This window comes from Dendrobates tinctorius, unplaced genomic scaffold, assembly GCF_039654945.1.
Source record: "Dendrobates tinctorius isolate UK_male_01 unplaced genomic scaffold, ASM3965494v1 ptg000104l, whole genome shotgun sequence".
NCBI lineage: Eukaryota > Metazoa > Chordata > Amphibia > Anura > Dendrobatidae > Dendrobates > Dendrobates tinctorius.
In genome coordinates, this window is record NW_027361772.1 from 10,264,545 (window position 1) to 10,292,069 (window position 27,525).

The 27,525-nt window shown below is 46.4% G+C and overlaps 1 long non-coding RNA gene across 1 annotated transcript; it reads right to left on the bottom strand.

Moving 5' to 3' along the window:
- Positions 1 to 21,493: 21,493 nt before the first annotated feature.
- LOC141100452 (uncharacterized) lies at positions 21,494 to 25,744 on the bottom strand. Its single transcript, XR_012234697.1, has 3 exons — positions 25,633 to 25,744; positions 22,173 to 22,409; positions 21,494 to 21,708 (listed from the first exon to the last, which is right to left on the bottom strand). It is a non-coding gene; the product is annotated as an uncharacterized lncRNA (long non-coding RNA).
- Positions 25,745 to 27,525: the final 1,781 nt, after the last annotated feature.

The window sequence follows — 27,525 nt, forward strand, 5'->3', positions numbered from 1 at the left end:
CCCCATTTACTGCTTAGTCTTCTTCTGCTTATAATTTTGATTTCTTCTATGCTGATTTTTAGTCTTATGCTTAATGTTCTTCTGCTTTCTGTTCTTCTGCTTTTGCTTCTTCTGCTTCTTGTTCTTCTGTCTTTTGTTCTGTATCTTGGTGGTTGTCTTCATGTTCTTTGTCCTCTTGGTCTTATTATTTAGGGTCATATTTCTGGTCTTCTTTGGTGTGGTCTTCAGGGTCGTCGTCATCAGGGTCGTCGTCATGGAGATCAATAAGGATTACCAAAGACAATTTCAAAAAGCTTGATCTTGAAAATGTAGCAGAAGGTACAAGAAGGCTGAGAAACTGGTGAGAACCAGCAGACAGTGCTGGCACCCGGATGGGTAGCAGAAGGAACAAGAGCCAATGGCACTTCTGAGGACCAACTGACGGTGCTGGACCATGGTTACTAAGCAGAAGGTACCTGTGCTAAAAAGCACTACCAAGGACCAGCTGACGGTGCTGGACCTCGAATACCAAGATGGAGGCACCTAGGCCAAAGGCTGTGGCGAGAACCAGCAGACAGTGCTGGCACCCGGATGGGTAGCAGAAGGAACAAGAGCCAATGGCACTACCGAGGACCAACTTACGGTGCTGGACCACGGTTACTAAGCAGAAGGTACCTGTGCTAAAAAGCACTAACAAGGACCAGCTGACGGTGCTGGACCTCGGATACCGAGATGGAGGCACCTAGGCCAAAGGCTGTGGCGAGAACCAGCAGACAGTGCTGGCACCCGGATGGGTAGCAGAAGGAACAAGAGCCAATGGCACTACCGAGGACAAACTGACGGTGCTGGACCACGGTTACTAAGCAGAAGGCACCTGTGCTAAAAAGCACTACCAAGGACCAGCTGACGGTGCTGGACCTCGGATACCGAGATGGAGGCACCTAGGCCAAAGGCTGTGGCGAGAACCAGCAGACAGTGCTGGCACCCGGATGGGTAGCAGAAGGAACAAGAGCCAATGGCACTACCGAGGACCAACTGATGGTGCTGGACCACGGTTACTAAGCAGAAGGTACCTGTGCTAAAAAGCACTACCAAGGACCAGCTGACGGTGCTGGACCTCGGTTACCGAGATGGAGGCACCTAGGCCAAAGGCTGTGGCAAGAACCAGCAGACAGTGCTGGCACCCGGATGGGTAGCAGAAGGAACAAGAGCCAATGGCACTACCGAGGACCAACTGACTGTGCTGGACCACGGTTACTAAGCAGAAGGTACCTGTGCTAAAAAGCACTACCAAGGACCAGCTGATGGTGCTGGACTTCGGATACCGAGATGGAGGAACCTAGGCCAAAGGCTCTGGCGAGAACCAGCAGACAGTGCTGGAACCCGGGTGGGTAGCAGAAGGTACCCATTCAAAGCAAAGTAGCCAGGCCGCAAGCCGGCCGCAGTTACCGAAACCCACAGTCCTACAGGGGGTCCATGTCCCATTGGCACTACGGATCCAGCCTTCAGTGCCAGTTCCCGCAGCCCACATAGGAGTCACCTAAACTGCAGGCACCGTAGAGTCGGCTAACCCGGCCGCAAGACGACAGGACAACGGATTGGTGGCATAGTGACCTTGACACTACCCGGAAACAGCAGGAGTGCTGGAACCAGGCTGGGCAACAGGGAGTACCCGTGCCAAAGACAATGCCGAGAACCAGCTGACGGTGCTGGAACCCAGATGGGTAGCAAAAGCTACAAGAGCCAATGGCACTACCGAGGAACAGCTGACGGTGCTGGACCACGGTTACTAGGCAGGAGGTACCTGTGCTAGAAAGCACTACCAAGGACCAGCTGACGGTGCTGGACCTCGGATACCGAGATGGAGGCACCTAGGCCAAAGGCTCTGGCGAGAACCAGCAGACAGTGCTGGAACCCGGGTGGGTAGCAGAAGGTACCCATTCAAAGCAAAGTAGCTAGGCCACAAGCCGGCCGCAGTTACCGAAACCCACAGTCCTACAGGGGGTCCATGTCCCATTGGCACTACGGATCCAGCCTTCAGTGCCAGTTCCCGCAGCCCACATAGGAGTCACCTAAACTGCAGGCACCGTAGAGTCGGCTAACCCGGCCGCAAGACGACAGGACAATGGATTGGTGGCATAGTGACCTTGACACTACCCGGAAACAGCAGGCGTGCTGGAACCTGGCTGGGCAACAGGGAGTCCCCGTGCCAAAGACACTGCCGAGCACCAACTGGCGTTGTTGGAGCCCAGGGACAATCATGGTGTAGGCCGAGGCCTACTTGGTGGTAGTTTTAGATTGTTTGTAGGCTACAACAGACTGTCAACGTGCTCCAATTAGGCATCTGTCTCCACTCTGTTTCCAGGATTTCACGTGACCACCAACACCGCCAGTTTATGCGTACAGCAGCCGTCTGCCCAATCCACACATGTTCCTGTGTTACTGGGATTCTGTAATGTCAGCAGATCCCCTGATGTGTGTCTGCCACTGTCTCCTGCTCTGTCCACATTCCCACCGCTTGCAGTGGGAAGGTGGACAGCGCAGGAGACAGTGGCGGACACATATTGGGGGATCTGCTGACGTTACAGAACCCCAGTAACACAGGAACACGTGTGGAATGCGTGGACGGCAACTGTGAGCAGGAACTGGCGGTGTTGGAGGTCAGGGGAAATACTAGAGACAGAGTGGAGACAGAGGCCAAATCAGAGAATGTTTAGATCTGAAGTAGTTACAATTTGGAGGCAGCAGCAGTTTGCCCTCCACACAGCAGGGGATCAGCTGACATTACCGAACCCCACTTTCACTTGAATGAGTGTGTTTTTCTATGTGGACAGCACTTCCAAGCACCAACTGGTGTTGTTGGAGCCTAGGGACAATCATGGTGCAGGCCGAGGCCTATTAGGAGCCAGGTGTAAAGCTGAGGTATTTTGACTTTGGAGGGAGCAGGACACTTTGCCCTCCACACAGCAGGGGATCAGCCGACGTTACCGACCCCCACGTTCACATGAACGAGTGTGTTTTTCTGTGTGGACAGCACTTCCGAGCACCAACTAGCGTTGTTGGAACCCAGGGACAATCATGGTGCAGGCCGAGGCCTACTAGGAGCCAGGTATAAAGCTGAGGTATTTTGACTTTGGAGGGAGCTGGACACTTTGCCCTCCACACAGCAGGGGATCAGCCGACGTTACCGAACCCCACTTTCACATGAACGAGTGTGTTGTTCTGTGTGGACGGCACTTCCGAGCAACAACTGACGATGTTGGAGCCCAGGGATAGTCATTTTGTAGGCTGAGGCCTACTTGGAGGCAGTTTAAGATAAGACGTAGTTTGAATTTGGAGGCAGCAGCAGTTTGCCCTCCACACAGCAGGGGATCAGCTGACATTACTGACCCCCACTTTCACATGAACGAGTGTGTTTTTCTGTGTGGACAGCACTTCCGAGCACCAACTAGCGTTGTTGGAGCCCAGGGAGAACAAGGGTGCAGGCCGAGGCCTACTTGGTGGCAGTTTTAGATTGTTTGTAGGCTACAACAGACTGTCAACGTGCTCCAATTAGGCATCTGTCTCCACTCTGTTTCCAGGATTTCACGTGACCACCAACACCGCCAGTTTATGCGTACAGCAGCCGTCTGCCCAATCCACACGTGTTCCTGTGTTACTGGGATTCAGTAATGTCAGCAGATCCCCTGATGTGTGTCTGCCACTGTCTCCTGCTCTGTCCACATTCCCACCGCTTGCAGTGGGAAGGTGGACAGCGCAGGAGACAGTGGCGGACACATATTGGGGGATCTGCTGACGTTACAGAACCCCAGTAACACAGGAACACGTGTGGAATGCGTGGACGGCAACTGTGAGCAGGAACTGGTGGTGTTGGAGGTCAGGGGAAATACTAGAGACAGAGTGGAGACAGAAGCCAAATCAGAGAATGTTTAAATCTGAAGTAGCTACAATTTGGAGGCAGCAGCACTTTGCCCTCCACACAGCAGGGGATCAGCTGACGTTACCGACCCCCATTTTCACATGAACGAGTGTTTTTTTCTGTGTGGACAGCGCTTCTGAGCACCAACTGGCGTTGTTGGAACCCAGGGACAATCATGGTGCAGGCTGAGGCCTACTAGGAGCCAGGTGTAAACCGGACGTATTTTGACTTTGGAGGCAGCAGGAGAGTTTGCCGTACACACAGCAGGGGATCAGCAGACGCTACCGACCCCCACTTTCACATGAACAAGTGTGTTTTTCTGTGTGGACAGCACTTCCGAGCACCAACTGGCGTTGTTGGAGCCCAGGGACAATTATGGTGTAGGCCGAGGCCTACTTGGTCGCAGTTTTAGATTGTTTGTAGGCTACAACAGACTGTCAACGTGCTCCATTTAGGCATCTGTCTCCACTCTGTTTCCAGGATTTCACGTGACCACCAACACCGCCAGTTTATGCGTACTGCGGCCGTCTGCCCAATCCACACGTGTTCCTGTGTTACTGGGGTTCTGTAATGTCAGCAGATCCCCTGATGTGTGTCTGCCACTGTATCCTGCTCTGTCCACATTCCCACCGCTTGCAGTGGGAAGTTGGACAGCGCAGGAGACAGTGGTGGACACACATTGGGGGATCTGCTCACGTAACAGAACACCAGAAACACAGGAACAAGTGTGGAATGCGCGGACGGCAACTGTGAGCAGGAACTGGTGGTGCTGGAGGTCTGGGGAAATACTAGAGACAGAGTGGAGACAGAGGCCAAATCAGAGAATGTTTAAATCTGAAGTAGTTACAATTTGGAGGCAGCAGCACTTTGCCCTCCACACAGCAGGGGATCAGCTGACGTTACCGACCCCCACTTTCACATGAACGAGTGTTTTTTTCTGTGTGGACAGCACTTCCGAGCACCAACTGGCGTTGTTGGAGCCCAGGGACAATCAGGGAGCAGGCCGAGGCCTACTAGGAGCCAGGTGTAAATCGGACGTATTTTGACTTTGGAGGCAGCAGGAGAGTTTGCCGTACACACAGCAGGGGATCAGCAGACGTTACCGAACCCCACTTTCACATGAACAAGTGTGTTTTTCTGTGTGGACAGCACTTCCGAGCACCAACTGGCGTTGTTGGAGCCCAGAGACAATTATGGTGTAGGCCGAGGCCTACTTGGTCGCAGTTTTAGATTGTTTGTAGGCTACAACAGACTGTCAACGTGCTCCATTTAGGCATCTGTCTCCACTCTGTTTCCAGGATTTCACGTGACCACCAACACTGCCAGTTTATGCGTACTGCGGCCGTCTGCCCAATCCACACGTGTTCCTGTGTTACTGGGGTTCTGTAATGTCAGCAGATCCCCTGATGTGTGTCTGCCACTGTATCCTGCTCTGTCCACATTCCCACCGCTTGCAGTGGGAAGTTGGACAGCGCAGGAGACAGTGGTGGACAAACATTGGGGGATCTGCTCACGTAACAGAACACCAGAAACACAGGAACAAGTGTGGAATGCGCGGACGGCATCTGTGAGCAGGAACTGGCGGTGCTGGAGGTCAGGGGAAATACTAGAGACAGAGTGGAGACAGAGGCCAAATCAGAGAATGTTTAAATCTGAAGTAGTTACAATTTGGAGGCAGCAGCACTTTGCCCTCCACACAGCAGGGGATCAGCTGACGTTACCGAACCCCACTTACACATGAGCGAGTGTTTTGTCTGTGCGGACAGCACTTCTGAGCACCAACTGGCGGTGTCGGAGCCCAGGGAAAATCAGGTAGTAGGCCGAGGCCTACTTCGAGCCAGGTGTAAATCTGAGGTTGTTTGACTGTGGAGGGAGCAGGACACTTTGCCATACACACAGCAGGGGATCAGCTGACGTTACCGAACCCCACTTACACATGAGCGAGTGTTTTGTCTGTGCAGACAGCACTTCTGAGCACCAACTGGCGGTGTCGGAGCCCAGGGAAAATCAGGTAGTAGGCCGAGGCCTACTTGGTGGCAGTTTGCGATTGTTTCTAGACTACTACTAACTGTCAACGTACTCCAATTAGGCCTCTGTCTTCACTCTGTTTCGAGTATTTCCTCTGGCTTCCAACCACGCCAGTTGCTGCTCTGAAATGCCGTCTGCACAACCCACACTTGTTCCTGTGTTACTGAGGTTCTGTAACAGCAGCTTCTCCCTAGAGGTGAGTCAGGCAATGTCTCCTGCTCTGTCCACATTTCCACTACAAGTAGTGGGAATGTAGACAAAGCAGGAGACATTGCCGTGCTCTACTCTGGAGATGAGCAGATGTTACAGGACCCAGGTACCACAGGAACAAGTGTGGATTGTGCAGATGGCACTTGAGAGCAGAAACAGGCGGTGTTGTAGGCCGGAGGAAATACTCAAAACAGAGTGGAGACAGAGGGCAAATCAGAGAACATATTAAATCAGAGGTAGTCAGAAGTTGTAGGCAGCAGGAGAGTTTGCCGTACACACAGCAGGGGATCAGCTGACGTTACCGAACCCCACTTACACATGAGCGAGTGTTTTGTCTGTGCGGACAGCACTTCTGAGCACCAACTGGCGGTGTCGGAGCCCAGGGAAAATCAAGTAGTAGGCCGAGGCCTACTTAGAGCCAGGTGTAAACTGAGGTTGTTTGACTGTGGAGGGAGCAGGGCACTTTGCCATACACACAGCAGGGGATCAGCTGACGTTACCGAACCCCACTTACACATGAGCGAGTGTTTTGTCTGTGCGGACAGCACTTCTGAGCACCAACTGGCGGTGTCGGAGCCCAGGGAAAATCAGGTAGTAGGCCGAGGCCTACTTGGTGGCAGTTTGCGATTGTTTCTAGACTACTACTAACTGTCAACGTACTCCAATTAGGCCTCTGTCTTCACTCTGTTTCGAGTATTTCCTCTGGCTTCCAACCACGCCAGGTGCTGTTCTGAAATGCCGTCTGCACAACCCACACTTGTTCCTGTGTTACTGGGGTTCTGTAACAGCAGCTTCTCCCTAGAGGTGAGTCAGGCAATGTCTCCTTCTCTGTCCACATTTCCACTACAAGTAGTGGGAATGTAGACAAAGCAGGAGACATTGCCGTGCTCAACTCTGGAGATGAGCAGATGTTACAGGACCCAGGTACCACAGGAACAAGTGTGGATTGTGCAGACGGCACTTGAGAGCAGAAACAGGCGGTGTTGTAGGCCGGAGGAAATACTCAAAACAGAGTGGAGACAGAGGGCAAATCAGAGAACATATTAAATCAGAGGTAGTCAGAAGTTGTAGGCAGCAGGAGAGTTTGCCGTACACACAGCAGGGGATCAGCTGACGTTACCGAACCCCACTTACACATGAGCGAGTGTTTTGTCTGTGTGGACAGCACTTCTGAGCACCAACTGGCGGTGTCAGAACCCAGGGAAAATCAGGTAGTAGGCCGAGGCCTACTTGAAGCCAGGTGTAAATCTGAGGTTGTTTGACTGTGGAGGGAGCAGGACACTTTGCCATACACACAGCAGGGGATCAGCTGACGTTACCGAACCCCACTTACACATGAGCGAGTGTTTTGTCTGTGCGGACAGCACTTCTGAGCACCAACTGGCGGTGTCGGAGCCCAGGAAATAAAGTTCAGGTCATAGAAACATGAACACAACAGGAGACCTGGATCCTGTTGCCAGCCAATTATTTATTCTGGAAGAGGACTGGCAAATTCAGGTGAGATCCAGGCCTTGTTCATTTTCACAAAAGTAAGCCGGTCAACATTATCGGCGGATAGTCGCGTGCGACGGTCTGTTACCACACCACCTGCAGCACTAAAGACACGTTCCGATAATACACTGGCAGCAGGGCAAGCCAGCACCTCCAATGCATACTGGCTAAGCTCTGGCCATGTATCCAGCTTAGAGACCCAATACTTGAACGGGGAAGAGCCGTCTGGGAGAACACTAACAGGGCACGACAAGTAGTCTGTCACCATCTGACGGAAACGTTGCTTCCTGCTGACTGGAGCCGTCTGTGATGGTGTAGCCGTTTGTGGCGGTCCCACAAAACTTTTCCACATTTGGGCCATACTGGCCTTGCCTTGTCCTGCGGCACTGCCTCTGCTACCTCTTTGTGCAGAGCTTCCTCCACTGCCTCTACCCACATGGCTGCTTTGAAAAGCACTACCAGCAACACTTGTGGGGGGAATGGAGAACATGATGGCCTGCACAAGTGTTTCTTGGTACTCCCGCATTTTTCGCTCCCGGTTCAACTGTGGTATGAGGCTTTGTAAGTTGTCCCGGTAGCGAGGATCTAGGAGGGTGTACACCCAATAATCAGCCGTGTGGAGAATGTTGGCGATGCGGCGGTCATTTAACAAGCACTGCAGCATGAAATCAACCATGTGCTGCAGACTGCCAACTGGACCGGAAACGCTGTCCCCAGCTTGAGGCAGCATCTCTGCCTGCTCAGCATCACCCCACCCTTGCTGTACACACTGACTACTAGAGCCTTGTGTACCTCCCTCCTCTGGAGAGATGTGTTCCTCCTCCTCCATTGACACCTCGTCATCCTCCTCACTAAGTGTCCCCTGCCTGGGCCTTTGTGTGGAAGCACGTTGCACAGATTTGCCAGAAGCAGATGGCATTTCTGACTGCTCATCCTCGACCTCTTCAAAAACCTCCTCACTTAGTGCTTGTAAGGTTTTTTGAAGCAGACAGATGAGGGGGACAGTCATGCTGATTAGTGCATCATCTGCACTGGCCATCCGCGTGGAGTCATCGAAGGCACGCAAAACTTGACAGATGTCCCTCATAGTGGTCCACTCAGTGGTGGTGAAGTGTGTCCGGCGCACAGTGCGACTTGTTTGCGCCTGATGCAGCTGGTACTCCATTACTGCTGCCTGCTGCTCACACAACCGCTCCAACATATGTAACGTTGAATTCCACCTGGTGGGGAGGTCACATATGATGCGATGTTCTGGCAGGCGGAATCGGCGTTGCAGAGATGCAATGCGCGATCTTGCCATGCTGGAACGCCGCAAGTGAGCACACTCTAGGCGAACCTTGTGCAGCAATGCATCAAGATCCGGATAGTCCCTCAGAAAGCTCTGCACGACCAAATTGAGCACGTGTGCCAGACATGGTATGTGAGTGAGGTTGCCTAGGCCCAGAGCTGCCACTAGATTTCGGCCATTGTCACTCACTACCAAACCTGGCTGGAGATTCGCTGGCACAAACCACACACCGCTCTCCTGCTTGATGGCATTCCAGAGCTCCTGTGCTGCGTGGCTCCGATTCCCCAAAGAAATTAATTTAAGGATGGCCTGTTGACGTTTGGCCACACCTGTGCTCATATCTGGCCTAACAGGCTCACGCAGTGCTGATTCCGAGGAACTAGAGTAGGAGGAGGACTCAATATGTACAGACTGCATTCCTGCAATCCTTGGAGTTGGCAGAATACGTACAGAGCCACTCTCCAGATCTGTACCCGGCTCCACAACATTGACCCAATGGGCAGTGAGGGAAAGGTATCATCCCTGTCCATGGCTACTGGTCCACGCATCGGTGGTCAGGTGGACCTTGCTACTGATGGCATTTAGTAGCGCATTTTTAATTTTTCCCTCCACATGCTTTTGCAGGGCAGGGACGGCTTGCCTGCTGAAATAAAAGCGGCTGGGCACATTGTATTGTGGAACTGCCAATGACATAAAGTTCCGGAAGGTGTCAGTCTCCACCAGCCTGAATGACAGCATCTCAAGGGCCAGTAGTTTGGCAATGCCGGCATTCAGAGCCAGTGCTCGGGGATGGTTTGCCGAGTATGGCCGCTTTTTCTCCCATCCCTGTGCTACCGATTGCTGGTGAGTGGCCTGGGAGTGTGCTGATGACTGCGAACGTGGTTCAGTGGGTGGAATTTCAATGGGTCTCTGGACAACAGTGGCAGTGGTTCTTCCATGGCGTTCCAGTGAGGAAGCCGAACCAGCTGTGTGTGAGCTGGAGGAAGAGACCCCAACACGAGCTGAAGAGGTGGTAGGTGCTGCTGAAGGTTGGCCTACATCTTCAGTGTGTCTGTGTAACTCCACCTCGTGCTTGGTACGCACATGTTTCCACATATCTGTGGTATTGAGGTTGGTCACATTTTTCCCTCGTTTCACTTTCTGATGACACAGCTTGCATTTGACAAAGCAAATGTCATCTGCAACTGTGTCAAAAAAAGACCACGCACTGCAAGTCCTGGGAGCGCCCGTTTTGTGTTTTGGAAGAGGATTGCTCCTCACGGGTGCCAAAGTGGAGGCTACAGGCAACCAAGTCTGCCCCCGCCCTCTCCCTCCTCTTTTGGCCGTTCGGGGAATCTCTTCCTCAGAGCTGCTCCCACCACCTTCCTGTGGCTGACGCCATGATGGGTCAAGGACCTAATCATCTCCACTCCCCTCTTCAAGCACCGGCTGGTCCTGGGTTGTCTCGCCAGCACCATACGCACCAGAAATTGGCAACTGAGTCTCATCATCATCTGATGCATACTGAGGTGTGCTGACCATAGGCACTGGCCCACCCGCCTCTTCAGATTCAGAGAGACAAAGCAGTTGCGCATCACTGCATACTCCCTCTTCTTCACGCTCTAGAATGCTGCTTGGCTGGCCACCTCTTTCCAAGCCAACAGATTCTGAGAACAGAAGTAAAGATTAAGATGGCTCCTGTCCAGGGCTCTCAGACTGCTTGGGCAATTTGGCAGGTGGTGAAGAGACAGATGGTTGCTCTTCAGTGCTCTGGCCTTGGGAGGATGCGGAAGTCATTGAAGTGGATGCGTTAGCTGCCATCCATCCGATAACGGCTTCAATTTGTTCGTCACGCAGCAGTGGGGTACGGCGAGGTCCTACAAAGCTGCGCATGAAGGACTGTTGCCTGGTAAAAGTGGGGGATGCCGTGTCACTGGTGGCCGCAGCAGACACCGAATCCCCACGTCCTCTCCCTGCTGAATCCCCCATCCTCTCCCTGCTGAAACTCCACGGCCACGACCACGTGCCTTACTCCCTGCCTTCTTCATCTTGGTAGACTGATAAAGATAGGCAGAAAAGTAAAAAAGGGGTGGCTTAGTGTTCTTATTCCTGAACACCTGCTAACCAGTATAAGAAACACTAATTTGGCTAAGAGTGTGTGTACTACACTTTAATATGATCTAATGTGGCCTAGACAACTGTAAAGTGGAGTGTTTGGTGAACTTTATTTCCTTTTTTTTGGGTGGGGGGAAAGGAAAGGATGTGACCAAAGTTTGAAAGCTATAGTATCACAAACTTTTTGGAGCGATTACAATGCAGGAAGCTAACCTACAATGCAATTGATGAGGCTCCAAAAAATAGGGTGATACTAGCCTGGCTGGCCCTGAAGGGCACAAGCCAGCAAAAAGTCTCCTCTATCTAATCCTATATAGTGTTTGCAACCAACCAATGACAATGGATGCGGTTGGAAGCACACTAATATAGGAGCAAAAATCTGGCTAAATTAGCTGCAAAAAAAGGACTATGTATGAGGCAGTGACGCACGCTGAGCGGACTACAGCTAGCGGTGGCTGTAGAACACACTGCAACGTGAGCTGCACTCACACACAGAGAGACCTATCAGACAGCCAAAAACAGTGCAGAGAAATGGGCTATAGCACTGAAAGGCTGCTGAAAGGCTCCGCTGTCCACTCCTTTAGTGTTTGCAACCAACATATATGGATACGTATGGAAGCACACTATAGAGGAGAAAAAAAAAGCAGCAGTAAAAGAAAAATGTGTATGAGGCAGAGACACACGCTGGCCGGCTTACAAGCAGACGTGCCTGCAGGACACACTACACAGCGTGGGTCTGCACTCACACAGCCCTTGCAGACAGCTGTGAAAACAGCGCTGCTAGGGAAAAGCAAGCTACAGTGGTGGTTTATGTAGCCTGGGTTAAGCACTATATGTTTTGTGGAATCGCTATTTCTAACTGTCCCTCACAGTCTTCAACAGCAGCCTGTCCCTAACTGAATTCACAGCAGAGTGACCAGAAATGGCGGCTGCAGCGCTTTTTATAGTGCATCATGACATCATTTCAGCAGCCAATCACAGCCATGCCAGTAGTTAACATGCCTACATGCCTAACAGGATGTGCCCACACTTCTGAGGATCCCCATTGGCTGAATCAAATCGAGCGGGCTCCTAGCATTATGGGAACTTCCGATTCCGGTATTCGATATGAAAAAGTATCGGAACTAAGTATCGGAATTCCGATACAGCTAATATCGGCCGATACCCGATACTTGCGGTATCGGAATGCTCAACACTAGCAGGGAATATTAATAAGATTAGAGGGGTTTCTGAGTGTAGCAGTTGGGGGGTTTGACTTTCTATAACATGGGGGACCAGGGTTGGGAGCAATGTCTTCTGAGACTAGGAGAAGGAGGATAGAAAGAGTGAGCAGATGGTTAAGTGATTTGTAAGAGTGTCTCTTATGTTGAATGGTGGGACTGACTGGATCTGTGCAATTTAACAATGTGAAAAGAGCGTGAGTGCTATACATAGGAGAGGAAAGGCGCAAGGGGCCGATATGGATGGCGTGTATAGAGTTAATGCCAGGGCGGTGGATGTGTGTGAATGCAGCGGCCAGGATATAAATTACACAAATGCATATGGTATATATTTGTTGTACTCCAAATGTACAGGGAGTAGATGTATATAAATGTCTTACCTGTCTCCTGCCCTGTCTAACTGCCATGTTATAACTGCCAGTACTTTGATACATGTATTTCAATTACATGTGCATAAATGCCCCCTGTATAAATGCTCCCCCAAGCTATGTCTGAATATATAGGAGGCTAAGGCTTAGATTTTTTTCATACAAATATGTACTCACAAACAACAGAGGGGAATACAGGGGAGAAAAGGAATGTAAACCAAGTAGGAGAGGAAGCCAAAAAGTCCAAGAAACAGTCACAGAACAATGCTCAAAACGTCCTACTCAAAACCGACTCCTCCACTCCATACTAGGCACTGCAAAACTTAACAGTGGCAATGGTATTGGGAGATGTCAGCTTCAGTCCGTCGCAGCAATGGCGCTCGGGATGCGGAGCGCGCTGCTCACCCTCCTGCACTCTTGCTAATGGCTGGATGCTTTCTGCTTAGCTTCCGGATCACCCAGACCCCTCCTTCTTGGTCATGAGGTCTGTCCGGTCCCCTCTTCCATCCCCCAGGCAACATGGGACACAGCCTCAACAGTTCCGGACCCAGCTCAATACAAGTACCCGTAGCCCGGTCTTCCTCCTTACACCTGCACCATTTAATATGAAGGAGACATGCTTCTAATCAGTGCAGGAGTACGTGAAATCATACGCTGTGGTCTTCTGGCCCCTCTCTATCATGGTAAACCCATGACATTATCACTAGAGGACTAGTAAACCTGCTGCCATGTAGTCCTCCATATCCTTGAGCTGTGCATAACCCCTTCCCCACCACTGATTGGCAGCTTTGTGCCTATGCAGAGTGTACACTGAAAGCTGGCAATCAGTGAAGAGGGCAGAGTGATACAGAGCTCAGCATCCAGAGAACTGCTAGATTTGCAGCAGATTTAATAGTCTTTAATTAAAAGTGCAGCAAGCATCCCAGTAAGTGATGGATCACTGGAATCTAGGTCTCTTCTTCATTCTGTTGTCAGATAGGGTAGCAAAACTCTGGTAATTGATTCCCTTTAAGGCTTCTATTTTCATTCTCCCAGAACTAGGATTGCCTAATTGTCATACAAATTAATAAAAATTGCATATGGAACAAACGGTTCAATTAATTCACAGATTGATTTCCCTTTCCCCAGAGCCTCATGAGCACTCGTGGAATACAGTGTTTAACAAAGGCTCCATGTGGTGGACAATAGAGCAACTATGTCTTCGCGATAAAGAACCATTGGGACTCTATGTGGCACAGTACAGTGAGGTGTGATGAGATATTGGGAAAAGTGCACAATGGTGCAACTATGCTGTGCGAGACTTTAATGCGTCTGTCTGCACAAAATAACAGTTCAAACTAAGCGCAGTCGCTAGTTGGTGCCTTGATGAGGTCAAACAGTTTGGTGCATCTTCCTGCCTACTTGTGTTCCAGATGAAAGTTTGGATTCTTTTCTATAGCTGCTAAAATGAACATATTTTTTGCATTTTGTATGTTCTCACTGAACAGTTTATCATCTTATACTAATAAGTAGCACAGTACCACTATTCACGTGGGTTCCCACCCATCGTAGACTATACATGCCGTTGCTTGGCACTATGTCGTCTCTCACGTATTAGCTCACCACTCTGATTCACCGCCCTATGCTAAAACAGTAAGTTTTTTTTCATTTGCAAGAACGGCTGTTGCTATGAAGCAAGTTCACTCAGTGTGCTTTCATCATCGATCATTCAAAACTATAACTATAAACTGTAGATTTTCCAGTGACTGACAAACTGACGACAAGTAGAATTAGAAGACAAGAATGGTAGAAATATTACAAAGCTTTCGAAAATTCATTCGTACAATAAAATAGACTAACGTTCCAATGTCAGAAAACCATCACCCAATCTATTAAACACACATAAGTCAAAGAAAAGCTTTATGGATACACATCTGCCTCATCTAGGCCAGGATCCGTTCCCTTCCTTTATGGCTGCCGCACCATGCAGTGCTCCACATCGGGTCTTATAAGTGTCCCAGTGATCCTCTGTGACATCATCTTCCTTTTAAGGCCCAATTAGACAGACCCCTGTGTCTGAGTATCAAAAGCATTATCATGGCTTGCGGTACTTGATAAGACAAAAGTAAGATCACGTCTTTCCCCTATACAGGGACACAAAGTCCCTGTGTCTGAGTATGGACTTTGTAATGTGTTCAGTTGCTATTTGGAGTTTGCCACCATCCACTGTCTACTGTTGCCATCATGTCCTCAAACTTCTTTGATTTTTATAGTTTGCACCTGATGCTCCGCAGGATCTGCTGAGTAACCCGTTGTTTGCTGTAAGCATCTCAAACTTCTTCTTAGAGACTGTTTACATTATGCTGCATTTATCTTTCAGTGTTTCCTGCTTCACCTGCTTGCTTACTGGTTAATATTTTCCATTGTTCAGATCTTCGCTGCTGTGCCATCACTCTTGGTTGATTAGTCACCCTCATATGTTGCCTAATGGATCCATCTCACGAGGAGATTCTAACAAGTACTACTTACATGAGTAATTCAACACATCTATTTTTTCAAATATCGGCCGCTAAACCGAACGGCAAGCACCCGACGAACAAACAAAACCTTAGCCGGCTGCAAGGAAATTTATGTGTGCATATAAATCATTGTTATCGGCACATCCTGTGTAAACAGGAGATGTGCTGCTCATAACATGATGCTCTATACCCACAGAACAAGCGTACTAACAATCTTTCCGAGTGAAATGTTCGCAGACTGATCTAAACAGGCCAGACGATCTAAACAGGCCAGACGATCTAAATCAACTCATGTAAAAGGGCCCAAAATGCGTTAGCATCTTATGGATCAAAAGGGAATCTAAGTAAAAGATTCCTGTTTTTTTACTGGATACAGGAATAACATTTTCTTTTTGGAACTATGAAGTATCCTTTACTCGTTTGTAATTCGACATACAGCATCTAAGTGAGTTGGCCATTTGATTTTGTCTTAGCCGTAATGCAAAATTAGTAAAAGGGTCCTCTATCATCATGTTCCTATAATAAGTGAGCCTTTGTGTTACAAAAAAAAACCAAAGAAATGAATCAGAGCATAAGTAAATATACATGCAACGCCCAGGAGCATGTTCACACTGTGGCCATTTAACAGACACAACACAAGACAGAAACAAAACGAGCATATACTCTGCTGTAATTAAGTAAGTAAATAGTAACAGTGCATATAAACAACATAGGATACCTAGCAAAAATAATTTTTTTTTTATAAAAAAGAAGAGCAAAAGCCATCCCACTACGACAAGGTGTACCCAAATCGGTTAGGTCCTATCTGATAAAATCCCTCACCTTGTATCAGACAACTTCATTGTAGAAGGGGGCAGAGCAGGACTTAAGCCTGACTGTTCAGGCTTCCGTCCATGGGAAGCTATATAAATGAAATGCCTAGCTCAGAAAAAGGGGAGCCACACCCGTTTGCACGGAATGCAAGAAACTTAGCAAAACCAAAGAAATGAGCCACAGCATAGGTTGGTATATGTGCAACATGTATACTCAATTTAAATGTGGGCCGGTCCTGCTCTGCCCTGATCTACATTGAGGTCATCTGACACAAGGTGAGGTTTTATGGCAAGAGGATAGGACCATCCCAATTGGGGTACACTTTGTCGTGGTGGGATGGCTTTTATATTTTTTTGATCAAAAACAATGTTTGCTAGGTACCCTATGACTATATTGTTTCTTTATACTGTTAGTATTTACTTACTTACAACAGGGTATATGCTTGCTTTGCTTCTGTCTTGGGTTGTGTTTGTTCATCGTGGAACAAAAACAATGACTTCATGGCCCCGACATACTCTTTTTGCGTAGTACATATCTTATTTATATATGTTTGCAATTCTGATTTAAATTTGTAGTTATATATAGATGTTTAATTGCCTCCATGGGTATTAAGATTTGATTTGGAGACTTTGTATGTTAGGCATCTACTTACAAAATATCAATCCAAGTCATTCAAAATTGGAAGAGGGTTGTGTATACCAATTTATGCTCTGATTCATTTCTTTGGTTTTGCTGCAGTTTCCTTTACCTTGAACAAATAAGGGCATGGCCCTTTTTGTGAGTTAGGCATTTCATTTATATAGCTTCCCTACTCTGTCCTCATCAACATTGAGGTCGTCTGACACAAGGTGAGGTTTTATTAGTAGAAGATAGGACCATCCCGCTTAGGGTACACCTTGTCGTGGTGGGATGGATTTTGTGCTTTTTTGACCAATAATGGTATTTGTTAGGTACCCTATATTGTTTATATGTATTAAGAATCTAGTATAAACTGTAGGTGGTGCTAGTAACTGTAGAAAAAAGAGAGGGACACTTGCTGCAAATTAGGAACACACACCACCAATGTGATCAATAAAATATAAATAAATAAATAATTAAAATTTATACTTAATAATGAATTCCTTTAGCTTGTAGTGAACTAAAAAATACACACAAATGAATTGGATTGCTCCAAGTTAGGTAGTTATTACCTTAAGGTGTAATCTGAGTGGATTTCTGGACTCCGGAGGACCAGTAAAGAGCGCTGTATATCTTGATGTGAAGCCAGATTGAATGATATTTACCAGATAAATGTGGGTTAATGCCATGGCTCTTCAAGAGTGCTGTCCCGACCGGTGACAGACACTTCACGCTCCCCTCTTTCAGCGGTGTGCCGGCGTGCAGTGTGCACGATGTGAAACTATGCCGTGAGATGAGCCAACAGGACCTTCGTGATGTCACCGGTCACGTGATAAATTACAGGGAGCGCAGTGGATCAATTTCTCTCCGACTAGTTTCGGAAAAAACACGGTTTCCTTCATGATGGCTCATCTCACGCCACATCTACACATCGCGCACACTGCACGCCGGCGCGCCGCTGAAAGAGGGGAGCATGGAGTGTCTGTCACTGGCCGGGACAGCACTCCTGAAGAGTCGTATTAACCCACATTTATCTGACAACCTGACTTCACATCAAGATCTACAGTGCTCTTTACTGGTCCTCCGGAGTCCAGATATCCATCCAGATTACACCTTAAGGTAATAACTACCTAACTTGGAGCAATCCAATTCATTTGTGTGTATTTTTTAGTTCACTACAAGCTAAAGGGATTTAATTATTTATTTGTTTATATGTATTGTTACTATTAACTTATCAACAGCAGGGTATATGTTCATTTTGCTTCTGTCTTAGGTTTTGTCTGTTTATTGTGGAATGAAGACAATAGATTCACGGCCCCGACATACCCTTTTTGCTTGAGACATTTCTTATTTACATAGTATTTTTGCAATTCTGGTTTATATTTGTAGTTGTATATAGTTGTTTGTTTGCTTCTATGAGTTTTAGGATATGATTAGTAGACTTTGTATATTCTACATCTACTGACAAAATATCAAGCCAGATCAGCCAAAATATGAACTGAAACTAGTCTCAACTATTTCAATCAAAAATGGTCAGGAGTTTTTAGGAGAAAACACGTGAGTCTCAATCAAAATTTAATGAAAAACAATGGGACGGTCTACTGATAAGGAAGAAAGTTGAGGAAGTGAAACTTGAATTTTGAAGCTTCTGTGTTTACTTTACCTTGCAATACATGGTAGAACACCATGAGATGAGTCCTACAACCACACAATCAAGATTTTTCGTAGAGCTCCGGGTACCATGTACGAGAATACACCCTTTAGAGGATTTTTAAGGACAGACATTTTGGCTAAATAAAGATACACAATTAAAGTAAAACCATTATTATTGCAAGGCAATATAAAAATCAAAGTACACGGATAAGACATTGATCAGGATATTGGCTTAAGTTCAAATAAGAAAATAAAAAAGAATTTATGTTCAGCGACTGAAGTCTTCTCTCGATTAACATCTTTGATCTTCGTGTACACGTATATTCTTTGCACATTAAAGGTCCTTAAAGACATAAAAAAATGATGTTCTTCTTAAGTGATAATGGAACATAGCTCCAAAATATTACACAATAGGTGTAAACTGAATTAAATAATAATACTAACTGGTGGCGAGAACTGTAAAGACCAGTAGTGACCCCAGCTATGTAGCTTGAGGTGAAGCTACAGTAACACTAGGTTAAAAGTGAACATTTTTGCACTTAGCTAATTATTTAAATTTTTAAAATCCACCTTCCAGTTCCACTGATAGGGGTCTTTTTTATTTGGTGCTAATTTTTATGGTCCTTACTAAAAGCGAGTGGCTAACAGAGGGCAGCGCATGCTAAAGACATCCCCCAGAGAATCCTTTGTAAAGACAATAAAAATGAAAACTATACACAACCAAACCATATACCTGAACCGTATGGAAGAAGTAAAAAAAGAAAATTGAATATTCAGGGGATCAGCAAAATAAGAGTTAAGACTGGCTATTTTGACCTGGTAACGAATTATTTTTGATCTGACAAATCATCAAATCACACGCAGACCAATGTTATGTTATATATTTTTTTTTCCTAGGATAGTGTGTTTATGAGAAAAAAAATTGCTGCATGCTTCATTTGCTTTTGATATTCAAATCACACTCAGCCATGCAAGTGAATGAGTCCGAGTAAATAATTGGACTGCACTGGGATGACGTCTGCCATTAAGCTGAGGAAAATTTGTGCAAATTCATCATGATGAGAGGAGCATCCTCTTATCACTCAGCTACTCCCACTTCTGCCATGAGGCAAGATGAGCATCTGAAGCAGGGTCTGACTTGCCATGGAGTAAATGCCACCAGATGGGCCAGTCGAGCATGCCTGCAAAACTGCTATGTATAGGGGGATAGTGCATCCTTCACACTGTGTATGGGCGGCTGTGGAGAAGAGTAGTGTAGAAAAAGCAGTACAGAGATTAGGCACAGTATAGACTGGGCACAGTATAAAGAAGGAGTAGTATAGAGATGGGTTATAGTAAAGGATGGGGTATAGAGAGAACACAATGATGATGGAGACAAACTGAAAGGGTAGCGCGGACATAGGGACAGTGTGGTGGGAAACAGTGGACAGGGGACAGCGTGAAGTAGGGAAAGTGTGGTGGTTATAGCTCATAAGGGGGAGCAGAGTGATGGTTATAGATCACTAGATGGTAGTCCGATTCTAATGCATCGGGTATTCTAGAATATGTATGTAGTTTAACACCGATGCATGCTGGCCAGCGGGAGACCGACTTTCAAAAGATGGTCCAGGACGATCCACCACGATCGGTGATCTCACAGCGGGGGCCTGGTCGCTGCTGCGTGTCACACTGAGCGAGATCGCTAGCGCCGGTCGGGATTCTTCTGCAGCCGGGAGATGACCGGCTAGCGCCGCAGATCTCCCGCCGGTAGCGGTGACGTGTGTCATTCGAATTCCACGCCAATTCGCGGCCGGACTGCGCCTGTAACTGATTGGTCGCGGCCAGCCGGGCGCGACCAGTCAGCGACGCAGGATTTCTGTTACAAACAGAGAGACAGACAGACGGAATTAGACGATTATATAATAGATAAGGGGGAATGGAGTGGTGGTTATAGTTCAAAAGGGCAGACTGTGTTGAGGCAATATTTTACAGGAGAGGACATTGTGAAGGCCATGTGCCATAAGAGGGACAGTGTGGGAGTCATATTTTCTGAAGGAAGTGAGGGACAATTATTATTTAGGGGCACAGTACAGGTAAAAAAAAATTTTGTTAAGAAGTATTATAATGACACGGTTACACAAATTGTGACCCATAAACTGTAAATTCCTGGATGTACTAGCAGGAATGTAGATGAAAACGTTTTTTTTTCTTTTCCACTTCTTTGTGGAGATATAGGGCAATGAAATTGCTTGGGCCAAATTTGCAAAATTTTTTACTCATAGGAGAAATAAGGATTTAGTTCAGCTCACCCCTCATTGATGCTGCAGCAAGGTCCGAGCAAGTACACGTCTCCACTTGGACGTCTTGGAATACTTCATAGAAAAAGGAAAGTCCAGCTCAAGGAGTAAAATCCAGAATTTTCTTTATTTATTTCATTAAAATACAAGCATGGCTGCTATAGTCATCATTGCGGTTTTTACCCTGACATGGGATAGCCGCACAGAAAGTGCCCAGGAGGTTCTGTACGCTTTCCGAGCGGTATAAGCTCTTAGACTCAGACTCGAAACACGTAAAGAACCTCTTGGGCACTTTCTGTGTGGCTATCCCATGTCAGGGTAAAAACCGCAATGATGACTATAGCAGCCATGCTTGTATTTTAATGAAATAAATAAAGAAAATTCTGGATTTTACTCCTTGAGCTGGACTTTCCTTTTTCTATGAAAATTTTTTTACTATTCAACAGGGCATTTCATTTCACTCTGCACTGCGGGGGTGTAACTTCAACCCATTATGACACTGTCCAATCATAAAAAGGCAGCATCATAGGGAGAAATATGTAGTCATCCACAATTGTAACTGAAGTGAAAGGCCCAAAGTTCAGAACTGTGTTTGGGAGATCACGTAAGACTTTATCTCATGCGCCAATGCTAAGAGTAATACTTAACCATAATAGGTCTGCCATATTCTTCCCCTCTGATGCTGCTGTCCTCCTCCTATCTGAGCACTTTCCCAATAGGAAGTTCCGAAAGGGAAGCAATGTCAGTGTGGTCATGTGAGACAGATAATCTCACATAACCATGCTGGCACTGTTCCTGCCCTCAATGGGCATAAAATACTAGGAATATTGAAGTTCTCTGATATAAACCGTTATACCTAGTAAAGCTGCCGCATAAGTTGATGTTGAGGCTTTGTTTTTGCAGTCTAGAAGTATAAAGGCACTCAGGCAATGGCCGTCAGTTAACCTCGGTACCTTGGGTGAACGGTAAATGTGAACTTAATCTATAAAACCAGATCTGATCCAGACCAGACATTTCTAGAATTGTTACTTACCGGTTCAGCAAAATACTTCTGATTTTTAAATATTAGACTGTAATTATAATAATGTCCTTCAGGTCTTTGATAAGCCAGGGGGGGTCACGGAGCAGCCAGATCTCAGCAGGAGGAGGTTTGTGAAGTAGCATCTACTTGAATCACACAAGAGGCCTATTCCGGAGTGCTGCCAAATCTGATGAAGCCAGGCCACCACGGTGAAATGTAGTCATGGTTGCTTCTGGGAAGAGGATTGTGAAAGAAATAATTTGCAATCTTCAGCCTAAGGGTCGTATTAGGAGAGAAGCAAGGAGTATGTTGATGCATTTACAAGTTATTCCCCCAGAGCAGTGTCACAGGAGTGTTCCTGAATGGCACCGACTCAGACTGTGACTGTGAAATTTGCAAAATACTATTTACCCATAACCAGAGTCTGTGATGTTAAAGGTGTAATATGGGGGCTGGTGGGACGTTTTCTCGGGACCTAGGAATGGGGGCTCCAACAAGCCAATTTACTTTGGCTAAAGTAACACACAAAAGTTTTGCCTTGGCTGGGATGAATGGAAGCCTAGCAACAGCTGATGTGGCATTTTATGATTGAAGAATACATATGTTAGGCAATGTCTGGTTAAACCCCTTTATCTTATAGTGCACTATGAATTATGCACAAATAAATTGGATTTCTCCTCATTACGTAATTATTACCTTAAGATGTAGTCTGAGTAGATGTCTGAGCTCCTGTGGACCAATATGATAGTGAGCGCTGTATATCTTGATGTAGAGTCAAAATTATATTGCCAGTAGAACGTGGGTTAACACCATGGCTCTTTCAGAGTGCTGTCCCGGCCGGTGACAGACATTCCACGATCCCCTCTTGCAGCGGCACGACGATCAGACTAGTTACCTGGATCAACGTCCATCACAGAATCTAGTGCCGATAACCTGTAATATTATATTTATCAAGAAAGGCATCCAGGCTCTCATTGAATTTTGGCAGTGAATCAACCATTATAACATCATGTGGCAGATAGTTTCCTAGTCTCACTGCTCTTACAGTAAAGAAGCCGCATCTGTGACTATGATTAAACCTTCTTTCCTCCAGAATTTTATTAAGTAGAACAATAATTAAGTTAAACTAAATTCATTATAATCCAGAAAAGGTAATTAATTGACATCGACCTCGGCTGTGGGCCTATACTGTATATACTCGTTTGTGTTCACAAAGCTTTTACTTATGAATATTCTAGTATGTTCTAGAGTTGGCGAGAACCTGTGGCCATAAAACCTCTCCTCCGCTCCCACTCCCCGTTCTGGTCAATCACGTAATTACCACACCCGATTGCATAGTTGACTCTCTTCTGCTACGCATACAGTATATTCTTGTATATCCCCTACAACAGCCGAACCATCACTTCACTGCCACTTATTGTAATGTTCACATCGCAGTTCCATTTCTCCAGCTGACCTCCAATGTCAGCACGCTGATTGTAAATTTTTTATAACATCAAATCAATATTATTTTTCATCCGTTGTGCCCCCCCAAAAAATGAAGCCCATAGTCCGGAGCCTACTATGCCCAACTTGTAATCCAGCACTGATTGTAGGCAATATGAATGTCCAACCAAAGTCTAAAAGCATGCTGATATATGAGGAGAAGTGCAGTGTCTTTCAGATATACAGGGATTTTCTTAGAAATGGTGTAACTTTCTGATCAGGGGGAGGGGCTTCTCTAATCTTGAGAATGAAGGGGTTCCAAGACAAGTTTAGCAAAAAGGGCTTTGATTTACTTTGCAGTGAATCTGTTGGCTGTCAGATGGGATGAAAAAAAACTCTTGGAAAGAAATCTCTTACAAGATTTATGCTTCTCAATCTGAGAGCATAATAAAACAGGGACAAAGACCCTGATTGCAGCAATGTGTCACATACTGGGCTTCATGCTGAATCTTTGACAATACTTTTTTATATACTGCAGCTCTGCTAGTCCTCTCAATGATAAGTACAGTCTAACCCCACACGCACCCCTGATTGACATCTTTCTGACTACATTGTGCATAGGCAAAAAGTTGTTAATCAGTGGCAAGTAGCGGAGATGGCTGGAGCTCATGAATATCGAGAACTACTCTACAAGGTAGGAACTTATCATTGAGAAGACTAGCAGAGGTGCAGCAGTTAAAACAATGATTTTAAAACTACAGGAAAAGGCTCAGTAAGTGATAAATTGCTGGAATCAGAGTCTCTGTCCCTTAACAATGCTGCTTTCAGATGAGGCAGAAAAAGCCTGATGCTCTATTTTACTTAATAGAATCATAGAATCATAGAATCATAGAATCGTAGAGTTGGAAGGGACCTCCTGGGCCATCTGGTCCAACCCCCTGCTCAAAGCAGGATTCGCTAAATCATCCCAGTCAGATGTCTGTCCAGCCTCTGTTTGAAGACTTCCATTGAAGGAGAACTCACCACTTCTCGTGGCAGCCTGTTCCACTCATTGATCACTCTAACTGTCAAAAAGTTTTTTCTAATATCTAATCTGTGTCTCTTCCCATTCAGTTTCATCCCATTGCTTCTAGTCTTTCCTTGTGCAAATGAGAATAAAGTTGATCCTTCTACAATGTGACAGCCCTTTAGATATTTGTAGACAGCTATTAAGTCTCCTCTCAGTCTTCTCTTTTGCAAACTAAACATTCCCAAATCCTGCAACCTTTCCTCATAAGACAGGGTTTGCAGACCGGTCACCATTCTGGTCGCTCTTTTCAGAACTTGCTCCAGTTTGTTGATGTCTTTTTTAAAATGTGGTGCCCAAAACTGGACACAATATTCCAGATGAGGTCTGACCAAAGAGGAGTAGAGGGAAATAATGACTTCACGTGATCTAGACTGTATGCTTCTGTTAATACATCCTAGAATTGCATTTGCCTTTTTTGCTGCTGCATCACACTGTTGACTCATATTCAGTCTGTGATCTATTAGTATACCCAAGTCTTTTTCACATGTGCTGTCACTTAGCCCTATTCCTCCCATTCTATATATGCTTTTTTCATTTGTATTGCCCAGATGTAGTACTTTGCATATCTCCCTGTTAAAAACCATTCTGTTAGTTGCTGCCCACTTCTCCACTTAAAGGGAACTTGTCACCAGGTTTTCCCAATATAAACTACGACCACTACCGTTAATGCCTCTTTTACAGCAGGCTAGCCAGCTCTGTATAAGTCCCCAACTCACGGTGGTGCAGCATTTGACGGAGATAAAAAAGAAAATATCCGTAGGATGGATTGTGTATGTATTTTGAGACCATTCCTATGCCATTTTTGGCTAAATGAGGATATAACATACTTACCTATGCCCAATGTACATGGAAAGTACCCAGGTTTGCCAGATGCTGACAGTAGCCCTGGATGATGGTAGTGAAATTTTCATATTGAACAGTTAAAGGAGGAATCCAGCTTTCACACTTCCGTATCGGGAGGTGAACGTCACGTCTACAGATATTGTGCAGGTATTGAGCAACTGTCCCATTTATTGAAATAGTACAGGTGACGATACCTGCGGCTCACGCATGGAAATCGCAGAAATCGATCCCTTTCACCTCCTGATCAGAGTTGCCAACCGTCCAGAATTTCCAGGACAGTCTGTAAAAATAGGGCACTTTTTCTGTCTTGTTCGTAAGAAAAAAAAAAACACGTAAGGCGTCCGTGATTTTTTGGAAAGTGAAGAAACTTGTAGAAATTACTTTGACTGTAATTATCCTCATTTCACAGTTTACGATGAATACAGCTGATGTCTTCATATCAGAATTATGGGCTGCAGACATGGATCATTTATAATAAACCAATGTGTCCATAAAAACAATATTGTGTGTCCAAGATTTTTCGTTTAGCTATCCAGAAAAATAAAAAGTTAAATGGCCGACCCTGCTCCCGATAAAGAAGTCAGGGGAGCTGGATTATCCCTTTAGGAATAAGTAAAATGGTTCGATGTCAGAAATAGTAATATTTGATGGCATGATTGCTCAGGCTATAGACCTAACAGCCATTACCACTTTTTATTATTTGCTTTGTTTTACCCTTTTCAAGGCACAATAAGCCCTGATAACATTTCAGACATCCCCACAATAATTGAAAAGCAGCCCCGTTCAGTATTGGCATTCATCACAATTGACATTTCTTACCTTTAGATCTGCGGCTAATTTATACTGCGGTCTTTAAAGTGAATAATTTTCACATTTCCATATTTAAGATTTCAATCACGTAGGGAGGAATCCTGGGCAGTAGAAGCACATTTGCCAGTCATAGAAAAGGGCTTTGTTCCCTCGCCACAGGTTGCAAGTCTTGTCAATGCACTGCAGGGGGCGTCTCATCTGAAGTAGCGGCTTAGCAGGACACTGCCTAGGTACGGCACAGCTCTGTGTGCCGCTTGAAGTTTGCCTTAGTGACATTTATTTCTTTGTGGCTTAGTGAAGAAATAAATCCTGACAATAAAACACACACAGATCGGCTAGAAAAGAATGGGAGGATATTTTACCACACAAGAGCTTACAATCTCGAGGGAAGCCGGTGGCCGTCAAAGCCTCCCGTTTATATATACATCAGTTGGTCTATTATGAATAGAAAGGTAATTGGGGCAGTAATTACATAATACGGCGTAGAGCAAGTAAAAAATGTACTGTAGTGTTTATGTGGAAGTCTATGAGGGCAGGAGGGGGACGGCTCCAGAGAATGTTCACATTTTCAACATTTGCCTAAGGCAAATCAAAAGTGAATTTACAAGAGGGGAAGTCTAATACTGTGGAAGGGGTGTACTAAATTTTATGCTGATACATATACACTGCTCAAAAAAATAAAGGGAACACCCAAATAACAGAATATAACTCCAAGTAAATCAAACTTCTGTGAAATCAAACTGTCCACTTAGGAAGCATGACTGATTGACAATCAATTTCACTTGCTGTTGTGCAAATGGAATAGACAATAGATGGAAATTATTGGCAATCATCAAGACCCCCTCAATAAAGGAGTGGTTCTGCAGGTGGGGACCACAGACCACATCTCAGTACTAATGCTTTCTGGCTGATGTTTTGGTCACTTTTGAACGTTGGTTGTGCTTTCACACTCGTGGTAGCATGAGACGGATTCTACAACCCACAAAATTGGCTCAGGTAGTGCCGCTCATCCAGGATGGCACATCAATGGGAGCTGTGGCAAGAAGGTTTGCTGTGTCTGTCAGCGTAGTGTCCAGAGTCTGGAGGCGCTACCAGGAGACAGGCCAGTACACCAGGAGACGTGGAGGGGTGCGTAGGAGGGCAACAACCCAGCAGCAGGACTGTTACCTCAGCCTTTGTGCAAGGAGGAACAGGAGGAGCACTGCTAGAGGCCTGCAAAATGACCTCCAGCAGGCCACAAATGTGCATATGTCTGCACAAATGGTTAGAAACCGACTCCATGAGGATGGTCTGAGGGCACGACGTTCACAGATGGGGGTTGTGCTCACAGCCCAACACTGTGCAGGATGCTTGGCATTTGCCACAGAACTTCAGAATTGGCAATTTCACCACTGGCGCCCTGTGCTCTTCACAGATGAAAGCAAGTTCACACTGAGCACATGTGACAGATGTGACAGTATCTGGAGACACCGTGGAGAGCAATCTGCTGCCTGCAACATCCTTCAACATGACCGGTTTGGCAGTGGGTCAGTAATGGTGTGGGGTGGCATTTCTTTGGAGGGCTGCACAGCCCTCCATGTGCTCGCCAGAGGTAGCCTGACTGCCATTAGGTACCGAGATGAGATCCCTAGACCCCTTGTGAGACCATATGCTAGTGTGGTTGGCCCTGGGTTCCTCCTAATGCAGGATGTCATCAACTGGGGTTGTTTGGTTGTCCCCAGTTCATCAGGGATCCTATTTTATGACCCCATTCCAGTTCCTGTTTAGGAACTTGCAGCTTTCTGGCACCCCCTTTACCCTCAGATCAGTTAGGGAACTGCATCTAGGGTAATCAGTCACCAGACGGGCTGCCGGGATGTGTACTGGCTATTAGGCATGCTGCAGCGAGGGAAATATAACTAC